The sequence below is a fragment of the Lepidochelys kempii genome, chromosome 6 (assembly GCF_965140265.1).
Source record: "Lepidochelys kempii isolate rLepKem1 chromosome 6, rLepKem1.hap2, whole genome shotgun sequence".
Taxonomy (NCBI): domain Eukaryota; kingdom Metazoa; phylum Chordata; order Testudines; family Cheloniidae; genus Lepidochelys; species Lepidochelys kempii.
Genome location: NC_133261.1, coordinates 85419220 through 85439758, shown reverse-complemented (window position 1 = coordinate 85439758; position 20539 = coordinate 85419220). Strand labels below are relative to the sequence as shown.

At 41.6% G+C, this 20539-nt stretch overlaps 1 protein-coding gene across 3 annotated transcripts in view; it reads right to left on the bottom strand.

Moving 5' to 3' along the window:
* AKAP6 (A-kinase anchoring protein 6) overlaps window positions 1–20539 on the bottom strand; it is a 405063-nt gene that overhangs the window by 18915 nt on the left and 365609 nt on the right. The window lies entirely within an intron of this gene.

The window sequence follows — 20539 nt, the reverse complement described above, 5'->3', positions numbered from 1 at the left end:
TCAAAGTAAACAACCATTAAAGGATTTTAAACTTTTTATAACAGAAACTTTTATGCTGCCAATGTTATAACAGCTAATCTAATACACTGACAGTCATAAAACTTGCTTAGGTATGGAGTACATTCACTGTGATGAATTTTTATTAGAATTTCTGTTTATTCTTTGCTTGCTGATAAAGGCAGTACTAATGACTGGTTAGTATGACTAATGAATGCTAAATCCTCAGCGGTGAGAACAATCAATCAGTCTAATCAAATACAACATTCATTTCAAATATTGTCTGTGCTGACACTGTACTCTGGGAAAGTGCTAATAAATAACTGAGCTAGACTTTTTTTTTTTAAAAGACTTTTGTCACTTTCCAATAATATTTGTAATTATGTGTATACAACACTTAAAGCTAATCTCAAGAATATTTTCTTCTAGAAATAAACAGAAACAGACCTGTGTGAAAGGAAACATGATGGCAACCCATTCAGAAAGTCAGCATAAGGCCAGAGCACACCTGTTCAGTCCCACATTGAAGCTTTCATAAAAAAAACCTAAGTGGTACACAGGTCTTGGGCTGGCTTTCTGGACACAAGTGAATTTCACCTTATGGCATCTTCCTCTTCATTTTCCTCTCCATGTCCATGTAATCTTGCAAGGGTGAATTACAATTTAGGGAAGACTTTTGGCTCATCTGCAATAGACCTACTATCAGTGAGCGATGGGGACGTGCAAAAGAGAAATCAATGACTCAAGTCCTTAAATATAACACTGCTTTTCATGATGCCATAGCTAAAGGTTTGTTAGGACGTTGTCTGGATCTGTATATCTCAAGGATAGAACACAACTGAAGAAATGAATAGTAAGGCTGAATGCTTTCTTCAATGGCATTCATCTGAAGGCATTTTCCTGACATGTTTGTTTGTTTGAAACCAGCCTTACCGCTGAGTATCTTTACATTTAGACGATGGCCCAGATCCTTGACTCTGTTCCAGCCCCTTTGCATTGCTCCTGAGGTGCAAAGTGGCCACAAAGCTAGCATAGCTAGCCAGCCCTATGTCAGCTACTCCTTTGGCCTCCTTGGCACAGAGTGTTATTATGCTCTGCAATCCTTAGTTGTTTAATGGCTCTTAGTTGTTTATGGTCTCCCTGTTCTGACATATGGCACAGTCTCTCTTCCTTCAAATTCATCCAGAAAAAATTCTTACACAAAAACGATCTCTCCTGTGTACTGTGATTGTCAGGTGTACTGTATTGTCTGGGTCTAAACTAGACTGGAAATTCCATGAGGCAAGAGTGCTTTCTTATATGCATGTATAGAGCTGAGCATGTGCTCAAACAACAATCTAGACCACAGCTGATGTAGAAAGCTACTGAAATAGAATTGGGCTGTAGCAAAGAGGAGGACTGGGGAGTGTAGTTATCAAACACTGAATCTATTATAAAAAGAATTATTATGGTATTCTCTCTTTTTTTCTAGGATACTTTGGTGCGTGATCCCTTAAATATGGCTCACCAGCTCAGAAAACGCAGCTGAAACACCTGTTTGCTAGATGTATGTAGATGTGGGCACCAATGTACATCCACCTGGAGAGCTGAATGCTATACACAGCTTTGTCAATGGGGAAGTGGGGAATATAGGGTACCAACTCTGATGATTACTTCTTTTGGTCACTACTAACCTGGGCCAGACTCCAACAATTAACCCGCAGGTAAAAATCCATATATCCAATTATCAACACCCTGAGCATTCAGTGCCACAGGAAGATTACAAGGATTAAATAAAAACTAGTCTAAATCATGTTATCTAAAGAGAGTCTACTAATTTTTCCCATTTTTCTCTCTGGATTTTCTTATTACTCCAGACAACTCTGCACTTAGCATTTGGGATGCATTACTACAAACTGTCTCAAAAATCATTTGATTTTACTGCTTTAAGCTGCTGTCAACTGCAAAAAAAATCTGTGAAGGCAGGAAATCTGCAGCAAATTCCACAGATTTTATGTGCTGTAGAATCAGATTTTATTTCTCAGAAATACATTTGGCTCTTCCTGGTTAGGAGGATAACCTTCCCACTGTAAATTAGCACTCTGCTGTCTTGTTTGTTCTGAAAGTCAGACAGACTGAAACAATAAAACACACACAAAAGTGTGACCTCAGCCCATTCATCTTAACGGAGTGCTCTGTTACGTCAAAGCCTACTTTTTATCATTTAGATGTATACGGTTTTCTGAGACTAAGTTTTTTCCAAAAGAAGAAACACCCAGCTCAAGTCACTGAAACGCAATTATAAATCATTTCACATTGTTGGCCACAGAGTACATTTTCCCCTTCCTTTTACAAAATCAGGCAGGCTACTCAAATAACGGAAGGAGTTCGGACACCATGACATCAGCCTGGGAGAGCAGCAGCAGGGAGGGTGTAGGGCTTAGTGAAGTGCTGAACAGTGTGGCATACCATGTCCCACCGTGGTTGCACTGATGGTGGCAGCAGGAGGGAATCAGAAATTTCAGAAGACTTTGTTTGTGTAATGTGAAATGTCTTCCTGAACAGGCCCCTAAATGCATAGGCAGGATGCCAGGGCAGCAGATTTATGGTTATTTTATTAAATTAGACCTTGTGGATTTTTCAGTAGAAATCTGAAATTGCAGACAAGATGGAACCTTTTACTTCTAAACTTCCAGAGGGTGGGAGACTGAGCCCTTCTCCTCCCCACTATTGTTGGCCCCTAATATCTGTGCTACATTCTAAATGTCTGAATTAATGTTTCTTAGAAGGAGAGTCAAGATAGGGAGTAAAAGAAATGGCAGCAGTTTCTTTTCACTGCTTTCCTTTCATCTCTCTCTAATGTCGTGGGTCTTTCTTCTTCTTCCTATGGCAGAGATACTAAGCTGGCATTCAATGAGATAATGTTTGGAATAACTCCAGACAGTTTTTCAGGGTTGGTCCCACACACCTGGCAGTGACCTATGAAAAAACTTTCCCCTCTAATTTCTTCTCTAATTTTATTTTTCTCCCATTCTGAGAATTAAATAGCTAGAAATTACTTGACATCTTAGAGCAAAAGGGTGGGTATTTAGTTAACTGCTCCAGAAAATAAAAGATTTGTGCATGAAAGGCCAGATCCTCAGGTACTATAAATGGGCAAAACTCCACTGACTTCAAAATTATACCATGTAATTTACACCACCTCAATCAGTGCTGACTACGGTCCTTCATGGAAATTGCACCTGCTGATTCCAGGGGCATTTGACTTATTCTGGCCCAAGGTATCACTCCTTGAGTCACATTACCCAAGAAATGAACAGTCCATTATAGCCAGATGTCCTGATCCTGAAAACCAGACACAAGAGGATACTGAAAACATTTTATGATTCTAGCACAAGCAAACGGGGATTACCACTGAAGGACAATCTTCAGAGTTCTAGAAAGCGCCTGGCTTCTTCACCACTGTGAGTTCTACAGGGTGAAATCATGGCCCCATTGAAGTCAGAGACAAAAATCCCAATAACTTCTGTGGCATTCACCCCGGGTACCAAACCGTTGGGGAGAGGAATCTATGACACCTACATATACTTCTTTGGAAATTAGCTGGTTTAACTGATTGCCTGTGAGTATTTAAGCTGCCTGATATTTCAGTACTTTACCACTTCAATTTGTTTTATATATCTCACCCTTTTAACAATGAGTATCCTTAAGAACCCAGTGGGACAGAGCTACTGCTGAAGCTCCATTGACTTCAGAGGAGCTTGTTTTATTTACACCAGCTGAGGATCTGGCCCAGCATTTTAGTTCTAATTTCAGGGCCCAGATCAAAGAATGGGCTGAATCCTGGGGTAAGGGACTTGCCAGCAATGGGAGTTTGCCTGACCAAGGACAGAGTAGAAATTAGGTGGAATTTTGCTAAGCACTTCATGTTGACCTGAGTGCTCCCCTTGAAATCAATCGTAAAATAAGGCTAAGAGTGAGCACTTTTGAAAATCCCTCCCAACTGAGTAAAGATCTCAGGATTTGGCCTAATACAAATAATAATTCAAGAGAGTATATGTAGTCTCAAAAGATCACAAAGTACACCACAAATTATATACCAACACTATTAAATGCAACCCCATCTGGTGTGGAGTGCAACAGCCAAACGGCACACATGTAGACAAGAGAAATATTTTTTGACCTAACAAGCCAAGACATACATCTATCCATATTATATATACCACTGCATCTATAATATTGCCATTGAGCAAACAGCAGATAGCCTTCTAAGGTTCCATCCAGAAATCTACCAGACAGTAAATTGTATCTGACTTGGAAGTTGAAGGTGAAAAGTTGAATGCACCCTGTTGGGATTTGCATGTGTGGTTTAAGGGAGTCTAGGTATTTGCAACTTGGGCCCTGATCAAGTAAAACTTGCATATGCAGAACCGTACTCACAGGAGTAGTTCTATCATGTTCACTAGAACTACTCATGTGAGCTAGGTTAAATATGTGCTTAAATATTCGTAAGATCGGGGCTTTACTGCTTAAACCACTGATCTACCCTAAACATGTTATCAGGGAGAAGCATACTGTAAAACCATCTAAAGATTTGTTTCCTCATCCCCTGTGATTGTTTAAGAAAAAAGTTTCAAAGGATAATGCATTTCTCCTGTACTGTTTTCTTTACTAATACAGAGATGGATTTGTCTTTTTCTCTAGCAAGTTATTATTAAAGTTAAACAATGATTCCCTGTGTTTCAGTCTCATTTGCATGTACTATTTCAGTACAGATACTTTGTGTTGGTGAAATAGCCCTGTAATGTAACCCCCACATACCATTATATTTTTTTAAAGGAATTAACATTAAAAAGAGCTTTTACAATAATAAATATAAACTCTGTTCCCCTCCCCCTCCCACAAAATCCCTCAACTGCTGTTATTATCCAAATGTAACTGCACTTATGGAACAGGGGAAAAAATGAAAGAAAGAAAAACCATCCCCCACCTCCAAGAATGTATTCACATTCAAGAAAGACAAACATGATTTTGTTTTTTGAAAAATGCCAGCATGCCAAGTACTTCTGCTGAGGGAAATAGTCATGTTTACAGTCGCCACTTCACTTCTGCTTCACTTATGTTCATTTTCTAAATGGGGTTCCTTGTATGATAGCCAACCAGAGAACTGTCCTCATCTATCAACACCTACACTTCATAATTAATAAGCAGTATTGCTGAAAGGACCTGCTCATTACAATATGATGGGTTACGCTGTACCGGACCCCACTAGAGAAACCAATCATTAACACATCTATTTACTATAATTAAGGTTAAAACAGGAGTTTATCTGTAACTCTGTGTTTATTAAAAAAAAAAAAAATCCAGGACTCAGGTTAATATTTTCCCTTGCTCTGCTTTGAAATAATTAGCCTCAGTTCTACACTCTTCACACACAAAAAATGCCATCTACTTCAAAAGGCATTATGTGTGCAACAGGGTGAAGTCCAGTTTTTGAGGCACCAAAAGGAGGACTTCTATAGGGGAAAAAACAGAGATTTTCCATTCCCCTACCCCCATTTATCCTTCCCTCCTCTCAGACCCCCTTTATTCTATCTACAGTATTTGTTTATACAGGTTCTTAGAACGGTGCCCATCCCAGCAGCATGGCCAAGATCTCGCACTAAGATCTATGCGGGCAGATTCCTGTACCTATGAGGAGAGCCACAGGTTTCAGTGGGGCTGTGCTCAATTGTGGGTGTCCATGCACAGGGTTTTTCAGTGGAGGACGGGGTACTTGATGTTCTGTCATTGTTCAGTTTCTCACAGGCATGTCAATGCTTCAAGTTCTTCTTGACACTCAGAAATAAAAGGTGGAAGCAATACAAATTTTGGATGTTAAAATGACACTTCTCTCTAGTTCATTTAGCAACTTTAAAAAAAACCCAGAATTAATAATTGTAAGGATTTTTAAAGGGAAAGCAACAATTTGAAAAAAAAACAACCAGTCCTATCTGCAAAATGTGTACTTACTATAGTTACTAGTAAAGTTGGATTATTGTCATTCAAAAAAATCAGACGAACACTCCCTCCCCTCCAATTTTTTCCTCTATTTTTAAAGTTTGTTTAATCTGCGCATTAGGGAGCACTTTTGGGTCAATCAGCTGTGTGCCTGCACTGGGGAGTTAAAGGGGTGCAGGGAGTCCCCGAACTTCCCTCGATGGGCTACCCAGTGTGCCACATGTTGTGCTGGGAGAAAGTGAATGCAACAGTGTGGAGTTTTGGCTTCAGCTCCTTCCCCTTCAACACACCAGTCAGCAGAGCTGAGCCAACGTGGAAAAGGAAATAACCCGTGCCAGGAAAATGGCTGGTGTAACTTACTTCTCCCATGAATCACTGGAGAAGCGGGGACTTAACTGGGTCACAGTTTGGTCCCTGTTCTGCTCCTGGAGTAGCATTTACCCAGGCTGGACTGCAAGCCCTTTCTGTGAGTAGGCAGTTGGGCCCCAATCCTACAACTGGATCCTCCCACGGGTTCCTGTGCAGGAGACTTCATCAGTTTTTCGCTTACTGAAGAGACCCTTTTAAATCTTGTCAGAGGAGGAGGAAAATGTTTGTGAAGTTTTTCAGAAGAAACCTTCAGAATTACACCTTTTAAAAGCTGCTCTGTCAGGAACTGGATTTTTCTTTATTAGGCAATTTCACAAGATTCACATTGAGAGGGTTTCTTTAACAAAATAATTCAAACATTGTGACCGTTATGAATCCCAAAACAGGCTGCAACGAAAAAAGGTGACACCTTTTTAGTTCCATCACATTGTCATCCAAATAGGTTTACAATCGTCGACCTACATGCCAAGTTATGTAAGTGGGCTTTTTTTCCCTGATGATAACATCTGGCTACATGGCACATTTTACTGGCAGTTGTTTTTGCTGCTTTGTAGTTTTCTTTTAATCTGTCAAGAGGTTACATGACAGGGTTTTTTGTGCTGCTGAATGTCATTTTGGTTTCACCTTTGCTTTTGTGGCATATGTGCATTTTTCTCCTCCTTGTGAGAGAGTCCAGCACAAATCCTTAATGAAAAGCCTAGAAAGAACATTCATAGCTTCACACAAAAACAGAAATTTGCTATGCATTTCCACATGCAGTAAAGGCCAGTTCCTAAGGTCTTACTCAGATAAACTCCCATTCAAGTTAGTGGGAGTTTGTCTGCAGCAGCATCTCAGATTTGGACCAAAATGCACACAGTGACCTTACTAACAGGAGAAAGAACAGTCTTTATGGTTAAGGCACAGAACTGGAGATCAGCAATTCTGTAGCTCTGTCTACACATAAACTTGTGCTGGTTTAACTAAGAGCTTGTCTACACAGGCAAACTGGCAGAACTACAGTGGTATAATTATACCAGGGATCAGCAACCTTTCAGAAGTGGGGTGCCGAGTCTTCATTTACTCACTCTAATTTGTTTTTGCATGCCAGGAATACATGTAAATGTTTTTAGAAGGTCTCTTTCTATAAGTCTATAATATATAACTAAACTATTGTTGTATGTAAAGTAAATAAGGTTTTTAAAATGTTTAAGAAGCTTCATTTAAAATTAAATTAAAATGCAGAGCCCCCCCGACCAGGACCCAGGCAGTGTGAGTGCCACTGAAAATCAGCTCGCATTTTGCCTTTGGCACACGTGCCATAAGTTGCCTACTCCTGAATTATAGTTATAACTATACCCCCCACACACACCCATACACTTTTATTCTGTAACAGAGTGTCCACACAGAGAGATATACCAACATAGCTAGAGCAGTATGATATTACCACTATAGTTCTGCCAGTCAGTCTCCCCAGATACATAAGTCCCCCTCATGTCCAAGAGAACTATCTGTCTGTCCTAATGATAAATCAAGATTCAGGAGAATAATTCTTGGAAACTGATTACAATGGAAAGTACTTCCCTGAGATTTTGCAGGCGCCTTCATTATGGCAAATTATATGTTCTAAATGTGGCAAGCCTCAAACTCAGCCCTAATCTCCAGTGGTAAGAAGTCCCAAAGAAGTCCCTCTCTGTCCCAGAGCTTCAGACATCCTTTTCTGGGCTCCATTAGCTGAAACATTCCTGTTGACCGTAGCGAGTGATACTCAGAGATAGGGAGACCTGGAGGTTAGTAGGAATAGGGCTTTGAAGAGGGCAGCCAGAAGTTTGAACTGGATCTGGAATTGCAGTGGAAGCAAGTATAGGGTTCAAAGCACCAGTGTTATATATTCCTATCAATTTTTCTTATTTAAGAAGTGGGCTGGTATGTGTAGTAACTACCTTGGCTTCTGTGTAGCCTCCCTAGGTAGCCCAAGATAAAGTGCTTTGCAAAAATTCAACCTCTAGGTGACAAAATAATGGACAACTGTGGCCAAGCCTGCATTTGAGAGGAAGGTAGCAGTCTGGCTAGGCAAAAATGCACCTCTTTCCACAACTGCTATTTGGGTGTTTGTGAGTGGTAACAAGTGTAGACAGGAATCAGAGGTTGTACAGCACAGTAACAAGTGAAGAGCAGAGGGCTATTAATATTAATATTAATGTTGTTAATATGCCAGCTTGAAATGTAATGTGTACAGCTCAAAGGCTTCCACATGACTTAGGAGAAACTCTGAGTTGCACTGAAACAAATATTTGTGATGCATTTTTGTATAATGTTTAGAGATATTGGAACACTTTTATGGTATCCGATTCCATGATAAATGAAAGTCCTCCCCCCCCTTTTAAAATAAAAAAGCATTTTTTTTTAAAATACAGCTTCTTTCTGCACTGTTGAATAAACCCACTGGATTAGCTGTGACTCCATAAAGTTTAGGAACTCATTTATTATGTTGCTAGATCAGACACTGCATTTATTCACACAGTGCATCTATAAAACCTAGCTTTCATTAGAGCTGTGGGGAGGCCCAGTCTTTCTCCCTTACTGGAGAAGGTGAAGCTCAAGAAGATAATTAAGCATGAAACAATGAGGAGGCTTGCTGGGTAAGCAGTAGTGTGAAAACAGTTACTCCTCACAAAAGAGGGGAAATTAGCTGGCTGGATAAAAAAGGAAGTGTCAGACTGGAAGACTGAAAGGACTGCCAGCGTAAGTAAATAGCTCTATGCATCATTAATGCAATTTTTTTAACACTTAAATGCCACAGCTGTCTAAATTTAAATGCAGCTAAATGCTATGTGTTGAGAGATTAGTATACCATGTTAAAATCATTTATTTTAAACTTCCAACTTTCATCTTTCACTAATCTTAGCCACCCTTCCTGACGACAAAATTCACCAACCTCTCAGTATTGTATCCTTGTTTGCAAAGCCAATGTAAACAGAGTATTCTGAAGTGATTCCGTTTGCTCATTATACCTTAACAAACACATTATTTTCCATTCTTAATACAGATATTTTTGTGAACAGAAACTTTGATTTTGCTCTTTCACAGAGTAAAGACTTACGATGTGTGCTTCCTTTCACAACTTCCTTCTACCCGAATCGTGTTCCCTGAAGCTGCCACATTTTTGGCACAAGTTCAGTTATATGCAGTGCCAAAAGAAACAGAATAAACAAACACTGCTTAATGCAGCTGGCTAGGAAATTTACATATTACTGCACACCAGCATGAAGACCTGAATATGGATTAGAGCAACAGTGATGACACAAATGTCATATAGATAAAGAGAAACAAAATTCAGCACATCATTACTTATTTTTACTTATGATTTACATTTTACTATTTTATATATATGCATGTATATTTATACATAAATATTGATGTAAAGGTGTACATTTATATTTTATATGCATTTCTGTATGTGCCTCATTTTACAAAAAAACACATTAGAAATGTTTTACACAGTTTAAAAAAGGAGTACAATTTTTCATATTTCTCCACTAGTAAAGCCAGTCTTCCCTATCATATGTCCAAATGTACAGACCTCTGAGACAGAGAAACAAAATAACTAACATTTTAAAAACTTTAAAGTTTCTTAAAATTGCTTTTGTATATATAAAACTATTACAGATCTAGGCCCTGATCCTGCAAGCACTTATGCATATGTGTTAGAAGGATATGCAGCTCCTAAGATAAAAGGTCCTACAATATTGAATGTTAAGGGCCCAATCATGCAAATACTTCCACACATCCTGCAAATACACATGCGTAAGTGTTTGCAGAATCAGGGTCTTAAAATCCAACTGTATAGGACCTTTTAAGGTAGAAGTAATTACTGTGCAGACCATGGGGAAAAAAGGATTCCTTCCCCTCTTTTAAAAATATTTTCTTATTTATTAACTCTTCAAGGAGAATATTAAGACATAAGCGGCGAGCCTACCGTCAAGGCACTCATTGCAGGATTGGGGCCATAAAAGATACAATGCAATGAGCAAGGCATTTCAATTTATACAACAGTCATTTTCAAAGGCTCAAAAGCATCCAAGTCTGCTACATTATATTTTTTAGCTTCTGTTTTTCTATCATCATTTTTTTTAAAACAACACTGGCCCAGAGCATAATCATGAGGTCAGTGAGTGTTAGGTACAAATATAATCTCCAGAATATTGCTTCTAGGAGAGACATCATGTAGGAGAGACATGTTATAGCACAATTGTATGAATGAATCCATGCCACACCTTCATTCTGGTTGGAATACTCAGGAATCAGAACCCACTACTAGGTTCCAATTTTCAAAAGCTCGCAGGTCCCATTTAGACACCAAAATAAATGGTCTAGAGAGCTCACGTTGAATGCTGAGTTCTTTTGGGGAATCTGGCCAGGAGTGTCACAATGAGAGCTACTATGTGCTGAGCACTTTTGAATATCTGGCCCTTAGGTGACTAAATGGGAACTAAGCTCTTTTAAAAATCTGGCTTCAGTCGTGGGTACTGTGCCTTTGAAAATCTGACCCTTAGTGTATTTTCCTGTATTTTGTCATAGATCTTATTTTCTGTACTAAAACAGCAGTTGACAATTCTTCTAACATTCTGCATAGATTGGAAGTGCATTAGATTCCATTTTCTGAATATTACATATTTTGCTACTAAGACTGACCTCAGTACCCATTCTTTGTTATTCAGGAAGGATTTATTCAGCCAGCAGTTCTAATATACTGACTTTTGGAGAAGGGAATGTCTTTGTGTTCAGACCTGTAGAAATACCATACACAACTCCTGAGGAAATTCTGTGCTAAAAATTAAAAAATCTATACTAAAAAAAAATAAAATCCTGTGCACAATATTTTAAAATTCTGCAAAATTCTGCATATTTTATTTGTCAATAAATAAATGTGAAGGCTCCATCAAGGCAGTGGGAAGCACAGGCCACTGGCTGCACAGAAGTGGGAGATCACCCTGCGGCCACCCTCTGCCTGAGATACAGACTTGATGGTGAGGCTGCACCCAATCCTGACACAACACATGGGCTGATCTTGCCTCAAAATCACCCCAGGGATCTGCCCCTCCATGCCAGATGCACCAAGATAGCCAGTGAGAGGGAGAGAGCCTTGCACACACTCCAAGCCTTGGCCCCCGATCCAGGTGTGGGGCAGGGAGGCTCAGCCTGGCAGGGTCTAAGTGTGGAAGGGCCTATTGTGCGGGGATCCAGGTGTGGGGTGAGAAGGTTCTGTGTGGAGCAATCTAGGTGTGGGCAGCTTGGTGGGGTGTCTGGATGTGGGGGGCTTCTGGATGCACAGGAGCTCATTGGGGGAAAGGGGAAAGGGGTCCAGGTGAAGGTGGATGGGGCTCAGTAGGTCCTCTGGGTGTGGGGAGGATGGTCTCGGGAAAGGGGGATGTGGAGGGATGGGCTCAGTGAGGGGTCTGGGTGCTGGGGGAGCAGGGCTTTCTGGGGTGGGGAATAAGGTGCAGCTAGTTGGGGGCTCAGTGAGCTGGGAATCGGGTGCGGGGGGCTCATCGGGGTAGTCCAGGTGCAGCGGGGTGGGGCTTGTCAGGGTGGGGGTTTGAATGTGGAGGCTGAGCTGATGGTGGTCAGAGTGGGTGGTCTGGATACAGGGGTGAGGGGCTCATCCGGGGTCTGGATGCAAGAGGTTGTGGCTTGGCAGGGGGGTCTAGGTATAGGGGGCTCCAGATGCACAGTGGTTGGGTGGATGAGGGAGCAGCTCCCAATACTGTGACTCTTCCCCCCGCAGTTGAGGATGATGCGGGCAGGAAGCGGGGTTGGAGGATGGAGTTTCCGTCAGCCAGGGGAGGTCCTCCTCTTCCCTCAGTCCAGCAGGGACTAGCAACTAAGCCTAGCGCTGGGTAGGAGCCACCGACTGGGGCATACCCAGCCCTATCTCCCCCATGGTGATTTACCTCTGTGCCAGCTTCTCCAGGCACCTGAAACGATGCACCTGCTCTGCTGGAGAGGGTACATGACTGCTCTTGTAGCTTCCTTGTCAGAAAGTCATTTTTTTTTGCAGGGAAGCAAATAAATCTACGGGAGACATGAATTCTGCATGGGCACAGTGGTGCAGAATTCCCCCAGGAGTAATATATTACTACCTTGTTGTTTATTTTGCAGCATGGAAAAAGAAAGTGGAATAGATTATCTGCTAGTTGGTGGCATATCCACCATTTACTATAGTTAACTAAACCTCCCTTATATAAAGACTCTGATGTTGACTTTCCCCTTTATGATGGTTTAAAACTCCAATTTCTGTCCTTTTTGAGACTGAATATTGCCCATTCTGAGTCTAGAGCTAGTGTGATTATTGGATGAAAAATCAAGTTTATGAAACATTTTTGTGAGAGGTTGATTTGAAAATATGTTAGTTGTTTGAAATTGCTCAGAAGTTTATAATGTTAGATTCAGCTCCAAAGGGATGGTTACTGGATGAAGTGCCAATCAGACAGTCCAATGCAATTACCCACAAGGGCATACACTACATATGCACTGGTATTCATGTGCTAAATTAAAAAGCCATGTGGTAAGTTGCATTTATCATGCACTTTTGATGATCTCATCATGACAGCATTCCAAACCTATGAATAGCTGTAAACGACTATTTTTTTTTAAAAAAAATCAGCTTAGCAAAGAATTGTTGTCTTCTTTCTACCAAATGTTAAATTCGCTCACTCCAAACCCAAAATGACACTGGTCTGTGGCACAAGATGGGAAATATTCAGCCTAGGAACAAGTCTATTGCCTGGATATACTGAAGGGAGGACAGGAGACACTAGATATGGTTTAATCAGGCAGCAACTTTATTATTAGATGTCTGGGATTACCCAGCAGCTAAACGTGTACAGTGCAGGTAACTCCATGCTCATTTCAATATCCACCCAGGGACTTCCACCAGCCCTCCCCCACCATTTCTTCTGTCGTGGTCCCCCAGCCAACCCATTGCTGGGACCTTACCATCCCCCCTACCCTTGAAAAAGGGTTACGGTGGGCTGTAAGTTAAAGGGGTTGGCTCCCTGCTGTACCAGTCATAGGAGCTGTGACCCCGCTTCCCCATTCTGCTCCTTTAACAAACACCTCCTTTTTAAGTCCTTTACAAGCCATTTATCTGGTCACTGTATCCCTTCCCTATGGAGTACCTGCACTGGACAGCCGCCCCACACTTACATAATGAGTTGCGATATCATAGCCTAACTCCATTCCCCACTCATCATAACAAAGCCGCCCCCCCCCCCGCCCAATCTGTTGTGGGGAAGGTGAAACCCCCTGCTGCCCCCCCCATGCCACTCACTCCACCTTGGCCAATCTGGTGGTAAGGGAAAAATTTCTTGCCTGCCCCCCCAGAAAGGAGTGGTTCATGCAATGCCCACATCCGGTCCTGACCCAACCTGTTATTTTGCCCGCTCTAAGGGGAGGAAGGGTGGGTGCTGCTCCATCTGTCCCGGGGAAAAGAGGCTTTTCTTCCTAGGCCTGCCCCTTATCAACTCCCAAGTCCTTCCGGTCCCTGGGGATAAGTCAGCGTTGCCAGCGTTGACTTTTGAAGCAGCTTCTGAGCCCCTCTCTCACCCCTGCTTGTAAACCACTATACCCCTTCCCACGGCAAACTAGACAACAGTCCCCCACTTAAAGGTGTGCTATGGTCAAAATCTTTTGTCTATGTGACAACAGAGTTGGGAGCTTTATACACCACTGGAAGGAAGGATTCCCAGCTCCTCTGAGTAAGATAATACAGCACTGAAGGACCTTAGAAGGTCCTGAGATATTTGAGTTTAAAATTATGAAAATTTAGTAATTTTTAAAGACATTTTAATTGTCCCTCTCCTTGTGTCTGTGACAAAGTGGGGATTTTCCCTTGTTATGTTGTATGTGAGCCTGTGTGAGCTTTACTGTTTTGCATGAACGTTGTGTGTGCCTCAGTTTCCCTGTTTCAGAGTAACAGCCGTGTTAGTCTGTATTCGCAAAAAGAAAAGGAGTACTTGTGGCACCTTAGAGACTAACCAATTTATTTGAGCATGAGCTTTCGTGAGGTACAGCTCACTTCATCGGATGCATACCGTGGAAACTGCAGTGGACTTTATATACACACAGAGATCATGAAACAATACCTCCTCCCACCCCACTGTCCTGCTGGTAATAGCTTATCTAAAGTGATCATCAAGTTGGGCCATTTCCAGCACAAATCCAGGTTTTCTCACCCTCCACTCCCCCCCCCCCCCGACACAAACTCACTCTCCTGCTGGTAATAGCCCATCCAAAGTGACAACTCTCTACACAATGTGCATGATAATCAAGGTGGGCCATTTCCTGCACAAATCCAGGTTCTCTCACCCCCCTCCAAAAAAAACACACACAAACTCACTATCCTGCTGGTAATAGCTCATCCAAAGTGACCACTCTCCCTACAATGTGCATGATAATCAAGGTGGGCCATTTCCAGCACAAATCCAGGTTTTCTCACCCCCCCACCCCCATACACACACAAACTCACTCTCCTGCTGGTAATAGCTCATCCAAAGTGACCACTCTCCCTACAATGTGCATGGTAATCAAGGTGGGCCATGTCCAGCACAAATCCAGGCTTTCTCACCCCCCCCTTTTTTTTTCCCAGGGACACACACACAGAAACTCACTCTCCTGCTGGCAATAGCTCATCCAAACTGACCACTCTCCAAGTTTAAATCCAAGTTTAACCAGAACGTCTGGGGTGGGGGGGTAGGAAAAAAACAAGGGGAAATAGGCTACCTTGCATAATGATTACCATGCACATTGTAGGGAGAGTGGTCACTTTGGATGAGCTATTACCAGCAGGAGAGTGAGTTTGTGTGTGTATGGGGGTGGGGGGGTGAGAAAACCTGGATTTGTGCTGGAAATGGCCCACCTTGATTATCATGCACATTGTAGGGAGAGTGGTCACTTTGGATGAGCTATTACCAGCAGGAGAGTGAGTTTGTGTGTGTGTTTTTTGGAGGGGGGTGAGGGGGTGAGAGAACCTGGATTTGTGCAGGAAATGACCCACCTTGATTATCATACACATTGTGAAGAGAGTTGTCACTTTTGATGGGCTATTACCAGCAGGAGAGTGAGTTTGTGTGTGGAGGGGCGGAGGGTGAGAAAACCTGGATTTGTGCTGGAAATGGCCCAACTTGATGATCACTTTAGATAAGCTATTACCAGCAGGACAGTGGGGTGGGAGGGGGTATTGTTTCATGATCTCTGTGTGTATATAAAGTCCGCTGCAGTTTCCACGGTATGCATCCGATGAAGTGAGCTGTAGCTCACGAAAGCTCATGCTCAAATAAATTGGTTAGTCTCTAAGGTGCCCCAAGTACTCCTTTTCAGTTTCCCTGTGTATTCCACCAATGTCTAGGTGGTGGGAATAAGGGTGTGTGACTTCTGCGGGAGTTGCTCCAGCTGCCTGCACAGATGCTATGGCCTCCCCTTTGTAACCTGAGACCCAGGAGGGGGATGCAACCAGGTGACTCTTGGCCCAGGAAGTGAGACAAAGGCCAAAGGCTGAGTAATGGGCAGGGCAGGGGCCAGGCAGCTGGAAGTGAGTCAGTCTCGGCTGGCTTGGGGCACCGGGGGAGGACCAGAGCCCTGGCTCTGGGCTCCCCTCCCCCCAAGATGGAATAAATAAGAAAATAAGAAAGGTCCTACTGGGTCAGACCAAAGGTCCATCTAGCTCAGTATCCTGTCTTCCAATAGTGGCCAGTGCCAGTGCCCCAGAGGGAATGAACAGAACAGGTAATCATCAAGTGATCCATCCCGTCGCTCATTCAAAGCTTCTGGCAAACAGAGGCTAGGGACACCATTCCTGCCCATCCTGGGTAATAGTCATTGATAGACCTATCCTCCATGAATTTATCTATTTCTTTTTTTAACCCTGTTATGATCTTGGCATTCACAACATCCTCTGGCAAGGAGTTCCACAGGTTGATTGTGCATTGTGTGAAGAAGTACTTCCTCTTACTTGTTTTAAACCTGCTGCCTATTCATTTCTTTTGGTGACCCCTAGTTCTTGTGTTATGAGAAGTAGTAAACAACACTTCCTTATCTACTTTCTCTACACTGGTCATATTGTATAGACCTCAATCAAAATAGGTAGCATATGCAACATTAACGATGTGGTTCAATGTACAAATCTTATTAAGATATGTTTGGAATTATTATAACTCGTTGTGGCTTTGACATTTGTAAGAAATATTGAAATCTTAATCTCAGGATAAAAAAACTTTAAGCCACACTACACCATGACGTTTTTCATATATATACATATATGTTATATAAGAGAATGACTCCATAGTATTTATGATGAAAATAGAAGGCTCTTCAGTCCATGAAATAGATTACTGAAAACTGCTCATGAGAGCAACTGAAGGACACTGACGCAGATATACCATTTTTACCCCATTCTAACTTGCAATATGGTTTAAAACAACTATAACAACAAAGCATGAAAGGCCTGATACTGCAATACTTTACCAATTGCATGGTGCTTGTTACCTTAACTACTCTGAATGAAGTCAAATACTCACAGTAGTAAGTAGTACACCTAGCAGTGAATGCAAGAACAGGCATCCAAGTTTTAATTTAAAATATACTGGAAAATGTATGTGTGTGTGATTTATTTTGCATGTAGAATGTTTTCCTTATAAACATGGCCAGCCTGAAGTAAACATTTCCACTCTTACAAAGAAATCCAGTTTCTTTAAAGGTAAAAACTGGATAACTTTCCAAAACTGCACAGAAAAAGGTGCGCTGTTATCAAGAAATAGAAAAAAAATCAAGGAAGAGTCTGGGGGGTAATTAAGTATTTGCAACAATTGATTTTCTCATTAAAGTAACTCTTTTCTTTTAATTTAATTCCATTCATCCTTTTGTGCTCATGTTCACTGAAGTAAGCAACTTTCAAACGATGTTCCACAAATTTGGCCAGATACTGTGGTGAGAGTGGAAGGCTAGATGTGTCAGGGGCTTTGTAATGGGATATAGGTCAGAGAGACTTTCACCTCTCGGTCAGTATTTTCAACCCAGCTGAAGGTGAGTAATCACTGAAATTTGTTACTATTTGATGGCTGTTCAGTGGCCTATGAGAAATGTAGTTCTTGGTTTCAGTCCACTCAAATCCATATCACACTCAACACAACCACAAATAGCAATACATGCTGCCTTTTTTGGTATTTTTAACAGAGAGAAAAGGACTTAATGGGCACGACCTATTATCTTAACCCTAGTGGTTATCCTTCTAGATCAATGGAGAGCTGCAATGGTGAGAGGCAGTGTAGATAAGCCTATACCACCATTGCTTATGCTGCATCTCTTCAGTGCATGGAGAGAGGACGGCAGTCCCCACGACAGTCAACTCTGCTCCTCTCTTTCATGAATACCACAGAGCAACAACAGATAAAATAATTTAAAAAAACTCTCACTAATCCATGTTCAACTATGAATGGTATCACTGACTAAGCAGGTACCTCTTTCCTACTCTAAGCCCAAGTCCACACAAACTATACATGGGCAAATCTTACCCCCCTTCTTAGGGCTTGACTTTTTTAATCAAATAAACGAGCAACAAAATCTAGTCCATGGCTTCTTCCCAGGCTTGACTGCTCAGCCTACCCCTAAATCTCCTCTGCCTAAGGCCCAAGGGTAAGCTAGTTTGGGAGCATGCTCCTTTTCTTTTTATTCCCTCCACGTCTGATACTGCTGGCAATGTGCAAAGTGGTGCTGGCTTTAGTACCTATCCCCTGAACACACCATTATCACCTTCATGCCTAGTCCTGCCTGGAGCTTGTTCCTCCTGTCCCCGGCTTCAAACTGAACTTTGTTTAAACTGAAATGTGCCCAATAACATGTTTAAAATCAGAGCCACAACAAATGATCTGACCTACTGGCGGTGAGCTCAGATGATCTCCTTTTAGCTCCCTCAGCTGACTGTCATTTTCCTGCTAAACTTAATTCATATTATCAGCCTGAATATGTCCATTAGCCTTCTAATGGTTTGTAATGAGGATATGCCACGCTCAGATGTGTTAAAAATGCCATTTGGGAAGGCTAAATAGCTAAAAGGGTGTGATATGGAGTTTCTCACCTCTAGATTGTTGGTCAAAATGGGGGTCAGGTTGGTAGTGACTGAAAGTCTTTTACCATCAGACTGGTTGCAGACCTATATGAAATGATTTGATGAGTTTGGTTTATTGTTGTCTACCTCACAAAACCACCACTTCATTTGGCACTGATTAACATCCTTAGCAGACAGACCAAAGGATTTCAAGGACAAGTACCCTCAGCTTTCCTCTGGATCATACAGGAAGATCCTCCAGATGGCCAGGTATCTTGTTTGTGAAGGGGTGTAGTTTTGGAGAGCATGAAAGTGCCACTGCTAATGCTGTAAATAAATATAGCACGTCAGCTACCAGGACAGTCAAGCTTAGCACCTGTTTTCACTCAGTTTAGCTGACATCTGCTCTATTGTGGTTCTTTCCTTTTCCACCTAGAGGGAAGCAGGTGGTGTTTCTCAGGTGGGTCTCTTTCAGAAGCCCTACAGAGATCAAATAGACTAGCACCTGTCACTGACACTAAAATCACAAAAAGTTCATTTTTAAAAAGCTGCCACCCAACACAACAGGAATTTCAAATTTTGACACCAGCGGTTCTGACGTGATGATTTGAAAAACATCACTGTGACATGAGGAAATGAATAGGCATGTGGTGAGTTTTTGTGAAACAAGCTGAATGCTGTGTTAGCGTACTGTCTTCTAGGGGAAGTCATTTGTAATTTAGTGAATATAAGGAATTAAATAATGACTTCGGTCGGGCTTGATTTTGTAAAGCAGCTGAGCACTTTGTACAAGACATTGAATGTCCTCCTCACCGATTAAGATAATGGGAAAGCTGAGGATTTTCAGCACCCCACAGGATCAGACCCTTATATAGCACTTCTAAACTTCACACAAGATTTTTTTCAGCTATGTCCAACCTTACAAAAATAATGGCTTAATTAGACTCTTCCAGTTGAGTGAGTTTTTCTTTAGTGGTGCTACCTAACAAAGTAATGGAGCAATAACTAATACATTTGTGAACTCTGGAGTACAGAACAAGTATCAGTCCATTGCTATTTTTTTTAAACGTTGCATCAATGAAAAGGACACAGAAAAAGTGAGGGGGAGATTTGATTTAGCTCTGAATCCAGCATTTTAAAAAACTGTTTTCTTTTCCCAAATGTGCCAGCTAGGCAGGCGAACAGCGGAAAGGGATGAGGATATCAGCTTAGCAGCGATGCAGCAGTTTTTAACATTTTGTTTTTCAAAGTCCATTATAAAGACTCAAAGAGGAGACTGGGAAAAATCCCAAACAGCACATTAAGAACCATCTTCCCCTCCTAAGAAACAAGCATCCAAGAAAAAAGCCCGTGGAAAAGAGAACGAAAGAAACCTTTTTTTTTTTTTTTAAAGTGAGCTGTCTCACCATTACAGATTTTCCCAAGTCCTTACAACTCTAATTAAAATGTGGTAATTGGTTATGTTACCTCAATTACCATGACGCATGGACATTGATGCAAAGCGACACCAATTGAATCCCTTGGGTGTTATACCCCAAGGCCATCCCATTTATTGTGGCCTTATTATTTTCAATTATGTGGCTGGATGTACAGCATACTTTCAGAGCCAATACACATGAGGCTTTTTCTGGACATATAGTGCAGTGTACATACAGGACGACTCGGGAGATAAAAAAAAATTTTCAGGAGGCACAGAAGTGAACGTTAACATCATACAAAAACTCAAAGACAGGAATATTTAAGAGGTATTACAGGGCAGCTTGAAAATTAGAGCATTCTGAACCTAAATTGTCTTAGCTGAAAATATCTATTTTATGAGTCTGATTAATACTGCCCCCTCAATAATTAGCAATCTCTGTGGATTGAGAAAAGAGATTGTGGATTTCTGCATAAGACTGATCAGAATTCTGCACTTATTGCATGAGCAGAGTACCTGATGTCTGTGGGAGCACTGCTTATGGAATGAGCACTGCTTATGGAACGAGCAGCTTCTCCAGTAATTGAGAAGGGTAGGGGTCTGGGAGGTACAAGCTTTGGGAGAATAACAATGTGAAAATATAGATTTGGACCCTGGTCCTTGGCAGCACGACATGTACTTTGTGCTACTCCAGC